We start from the raw sequence: 6,028 nt of genomic DNA on the forward strand, positions 1-6,028 counted from the left end.
CTGAGAGAAACACTTGAGAGAAAAGCCTAGAGTAATTTTCAGATTTCTTTAGGTGTGTTTATGTCTTGTATCTTGTACCTGTGAGGTATCCCTTTCTTAGTTGGGTTAGCACTAAGAGTGAATAGTTAGGTATTAGCATAGCCAATGTCAAGTTAGGTTAGAACTTGAGTGTGAAAGGATTGGGTCAATCCTGAGTTATTGGTGTATGTAATACTATTAACTATAGTAAAATTCTTTCATAGTTGTGGAGGAGACTGGATGTAGGTTGCATAGCACAAGGCAACCGAACCAGGATACATGCTGGTGTTAGCTTTTCTCTTCTCTGCTGTGTTCTGTTTTCTGATATTCACGAGACAAAAATAAATTGTCTCATAAATTTCCGCTGCTAAGTTAAAACAGAATCAGAATTGCAAATCTGTTTAAAAAGGGTAACAACAGCAACTAAAAGGAAGGCATAGATTCAACCCCCCCTTCTCTAAGCCTACCACAACCTTCAATTGGTATCAGGAGCTAAGGTCTCAAGAATCAAGCTTAACCACTTGGAGCAAAGATCCAATGGCGAACAATCTGGGCACAACCACAGTTGCCTACACCCTCACTGAAGGCCAGTCAAACAACAGGCCACCTTTCTTTAACGGAAAGAACTATACCTACTGGAAAGAAAGGATAAGGATCTTCATCCAATCCATTGACTACAACTTATGGTAGATTTAGAAGGATGATGAAAAGCAAGGGCAAATACAAGGGTTCAAGTTCAAAGGAGCAAAAGATAGACTTGAGCAAGGTGACGTGTCATCATTGCAAGGAGGCTGGACACTTCAAGTCAAACTGTCCAAAGCTCAAAAAGGAGGACAAAGGCAAGAGGGAAAGGAAGAGAGTACTCATGGCAGCTTAGGAGGATCTTGAGAATGACTCAAATGAAGAAGAAGAATCCGAAGGAGATGACAGAGACTGCTTCATGGCTGGAAACAATAATCTTGATGAGGTAAACTATTATGATTTGACCATTGAGGATTTGCATGTTATTATTGATGATCTCACTTTAAACACATCAAAACTGCTTGATAAATACAATAAATGCAGATCTGAAAGAGATGTGTTAAGAGCTGAAAATGAATTTTTAAAAGAAAAAGTGAAGGAAACTGAATGTGCTTTGGACATCATTGAAGAAAACAGATTTCTAAAATCTGAACTTGAAAAATTAAAAGGAAATCACATTGTGGATCCTTCACATGAGTTAATTGCTGAAAATAAAAGATTAAATGATATGATTAAAAGGCTGAATGGTGACTTAGCAAAATTTGCTCAAGGCTCTAGTAACTTGGACAAATTACTTGCAAGTCAAAGACCATTATTTGAAAAATCTGGTTTAGGATACATAGCTAAGGAAGATGCATTTTCTAATATTTCCTCTATAAAGTTTGTGGCTTCTTCATCAAATACCAAAACCATACCAAACAAATCTGGTATTGAAAATGCTCCAACACTTGAAGAAAAATTTGATGAAGTATACACAAGTGAAACTGAGCCTTCACCAAAAACTGAACCAAGTTCAAACCGGCCAGGTTTGGGTTATGTTTCGAAAAATGAGCCTGTTTTTAAGAAACCACCATTTTACAACAAAACCTCTTATTCGAAAGGTTAAAATGTTCAAAAAATTTCTGGTAAAAATGCTTTTGCAAAGAGGAATAACTTTAATAAAAATCAGTTTGTTAAGTTCTATAAGGAGTGATCATGGAACTGAATTTGAAAATAATTTGTTTGTATCCTTTTGTGAGGAATTTGGAATATCTCACAACTTCTCTTGTCCAAGAACACCACAACAAAATGGTGTTGTGGAAAGAAGAAATAGAAGCATACAAGAGATGACAAGAGCCATGCTTTGTGAGAGTAATATTCCAAAATTCCTTTGGGCTGAAGCAGTTAACACAGCTTGCCACATTTTAAATAGAACAATCATAAGGAAATTTTCGAAGAAAACCCCTTATGAACTTTGGAAAGGCTACCCACCAAACTTAGATTACTTGCACATCTTTGGATGCAAATGATTTGTTTTAAATAACAAAGAAAATTTGGGAAAATTTGATCCAAAGGCTTATGAGTGTTTGTTTGTAGGATATTCCACAACTAGTAAAGCATATAAGGTTTATCATCAAGATGCTAGAATTATTGAAGAGTCCATACATGTTACATTTAGTGATACTAACTTGGTACAAAGCATTTTGGAAGATTGTGATGCAGGAAATCAAGCTCAAAAGGAGGTTGAAACTGCTCAAAATCAAGGAAAAGAAAATTCTGGACAAGCTGAACCAGAAACTGTAAATGCTGAAAATTCAAGAGACAATTCCATTTTGTCTCATGAATCTGAAGAAAATTCTGCAGACAGCAGCACACAGAATCCTTTGGTGACTGAATCTGCCGAAGAAGGAATAGACTTTGATGAATCCTTTGCCCCTGTTGCCCGAATGGAAGCCATAGGACTTCTCTTAGCTTATGCTGCATATTGTGGTTTTAAATTATATCAAATGGATGTGAAATGTGCATTTTTGAATGGAGTGATAGATAGAGAAGTGTATGTGGAGCAGCCTCCTAGTTTTGAAAATAAAGAGCATTTTAATCATGTTTTTAAATTGTCTAAAGCTCTCTATGGTTTAAGACAAGCTCCTAGAGCTTGGTATGAGAGACTTAGTTCTTTTCTTTTGAAAAATAGATTTCAAAGAGGCACCACTGACACAACTCTATTCATCAAAAACTCTAATGATTCCTTTATTCTAGTCCAAATATATGTTGATGACATTATTTTTGGATCAGCAAATGAATCCCTTTGTTCTGAATTTGGAAAACTCATGACAAGTGAGTTTGACATGAGTATGATGGGTGAACTTAATTTCTTCCTTGGGCTACAAATTAAACAAACTAAAAAAGGTATTTTCATTCATCAAGAGAAGTATGCCAAGGAATTAGTTAAGAAATTTGGTATGGAAAATGCCAAACCCATGGGAACTCCCATGCATCCTAATTCTAAATTAGATAAGGGAGAAACTGAGAAAGATATTGATGAGACTAGGTATAGAGGAATGATTGGTTCTCTTATGTACTTAACTTCCTCTAGGCTCGATATTGTGCAAAGTGTTGGATTGTGTTCTAGGTTCCAATCCAAACCAAAAGAGTCACATCTTTCTGCAGTTAAAAGGATCATTAGATATGTTCATGGCACATCCAATTTTGGTCTTTGGTATCCTAAGATTGATGATTTTTCTGCAGTTGGTTATTGTGATGCAGATTTTGCTGGTGATAGAGTTGATAGAAGGAGCACTTCTGGTTTATGTTGCTTCCTTGGGAAGTCCTTAAATGTATGGTCAAGTAAGAAGCAACCAACAGTGGCCCTTTCCACTGCAGAGGCTGAGTATATAGCTGCTTCTTCTTGTTGTTCTCAGCTTTTATGGTTAAAAACGCAGCTTGCTGATTACAAATTAAATGCTGAAAATATTCCCCTGCTGTGTGATAATATGAGTGCCATTAATATTTCTAAAAATCCAGTTTTGCACTCTAGGACTAAACATATTGAAGTGAAATTTCACTCAATAAGAGAACATGTCCAAAAGGGGGATATTAGTATTCAATTTGTTAAATCAGAGGAGCAATTAACAGATATTTTTACAAAACCATTAGCTGAGGATAGATTCTGCATGCTTAGGACTTGTCTAGGAATCTTGAGTTATGATTCTTTGTTTGAAAAATGCTTATGTATTTGCTGGAGCTTTTTGTCTCATAAACAGGCATGAGACAATTCTGAGTAGGTGATGAACGTTTCCATCAAGTCAGTGTGTTCTGGCCTTATTTCAAATGAACCTCAATCTGGGCCAACCTCAATATTCAGATCAAGAGTGGTCCAAATGTGTTTTATTAATCTCATATCACTTCAAGGCCCTAACATGAATGTTACAATCTTGTTTGTTATTTTTTGATGACTTGTGTGTTTCATAAAAGGTTTTCAATAAATGTTTTGTGGCCCAAAAGGTTTTCAAGAGGATTTAATTTTGGTGCAAAAAGGTGTTTCAGGTTAATTTTGTTATTTTTCTCAAATTTTAAAATTAACTTCCCTTTTATTTTTAAAATAAAATAAAATCCTTATTTTATGAGCTCATGTCTTTTCAAGTCTTTTCAAATGGTGATGCAGTTGCATAGTTTTAGAAATTTGCTTTTGGGTACGGTTACCAACACTCCCTCTCTTCCCTCCATAACTTCTCCACACACTCTTCGGTTTCTTCCCACTCACTTTACTGCATTCCTTCCCTCCAAAGATTGAAACTGACCAAATGAGGAAGAAAACCATTGCAAAAATGGCTCCTCGTGAAAAAGTTTTCAAGCTACCCACAAAGCCTTCCACTCGCTCTCAAGACCGCACCTTTACCCCTTCTCCTTCTCCTCCTACCTCTCCTCCTCGTTGTGACCCCATGGCTCGGACCAAAAATACTCCAAGGTTTTTTGCCTCTGCCAAGCCGACTCCACCACTAAAGGCCACACCTTCCAAGCCTGGCTCCTCAAAACCGAGTTCAGCAAAGCCTAGCTCCTCCAAAGGCAAACGTCCGGCGACTGAGGAACCCATTCCCGAACCAACACAACCAAAATCCAGGTCGGTTCCAATGCGCTCTCAACGAGGTAACACACGAGTCCCTCTCAAAAATGTTAAAGAACCAGAAATTGGACCTTTTGATCACAAAGCTCACTTTTTGACCTCTCATTCAAACTATAATCCCTATAGATTCAAATCTGCCATGAATAATAATTTTTATGAGGGAGTTATCCAGTATCGTACCCTATGCCCTTCATTTCTCGCTGATTTGCCATCTCTGAAAAGAAAAGGTTTTCCTTTTGTTGATAACTTTATTTTTCTAGACTGGAATCACCTTTTTGACATCAAAAAACCTGTTTATCCCTTGTTGGTTAAAGAGTTTTATGCAAACATGACTTATCATGAAGGCACTGCTCATTCGTATGTCAAGGGCCGAGATATCGTTTTAAACAATGAGACCATCAGTGATGCTTTGAAGTATACTGATGTTGGCCCCTGTGCCTACACGTCAGTTAAGTGGGATGAAGGAGTTGGTGTTTCTTACAATAATGTCCTGGCTAGTATTTGTGAACATATCTCCTTAATAGATGGCATTACACCCACTCACAAAGCCCTAGGATATGAGCATGCTCAACTACACCGAATAGTCAATCATATTATTCTGCCTCAAAGCGACTCATATCAAAGGGTTTCCTACACTGATACTCTTGTTTTATATGCCCTTCTCACCAAAACTGAAATTTTATTTGCATATTTGATGGTTAGATACATGTTTGACTCTGTTAGAAGTGAAAAGGACAAAGCTCTTCCTTATGGCATGTTTCTAACTTGCATTTTTGAGTATTTTGGTGTTGACTTGACCAATGAGAAATATGAAAATAGACATTCATATCTAAAGGGAGGTGGTTCAGTGAAACAGCAAAAAAGACCAACTCGATCTGAGAGAGTGGTTCTAGATGATGATGATGAAGAGTTCATTCCAGATGACTCTCCTGCTCCTTCCACTGAGGGTACTTCCATCTCCACTGGGAAGAAATCCACTCTGCTGAATGTGGTCAGGGATGTTTGGTGCACGAAATTGTGATCTCCAGGCTCGAACAAATCCTGGTAATGGCTCCAAAGCTTGGTGCTTTGATCTTAATTCATAATTGTCACAACTTCGATACAACTAACCAGCAAGTGCACTGGGTCGTCCAAGTAATACCTTACGTGAGTAAGGGTCGAATCCCACGGAGATTGTTGGTATGAAGCAAGCTATGGTCACCTTGTAAATCTCAGTCAGGCGGATTTAAACATGATACTTTATTAGATTAAAATAAACAATAAAAGGGATAGAGATACTTATGTAGATTCATTGGCAGGGATTTCAGATAAGCGAATGGAGATGCTTTTCGTTCCTCTGAACCTCTGCTTTCCTGCTATCTTCATCCAATCAGTCTTACTCCTTTCCAT

This window comes from Arachis ipaensis, chromosome B03, assembly GCF_000816755.2.
Source record: "Arachis ipaensis cultivar K30076 chromosome B03, Araip1.1, whole genome shotgun sequence".
NCBI lineage: Eukaryota > Viridiplantae > Streptophyta > Magnoliopsida > Fabales > Fabaceae > Arachis > Arachis ipaensis.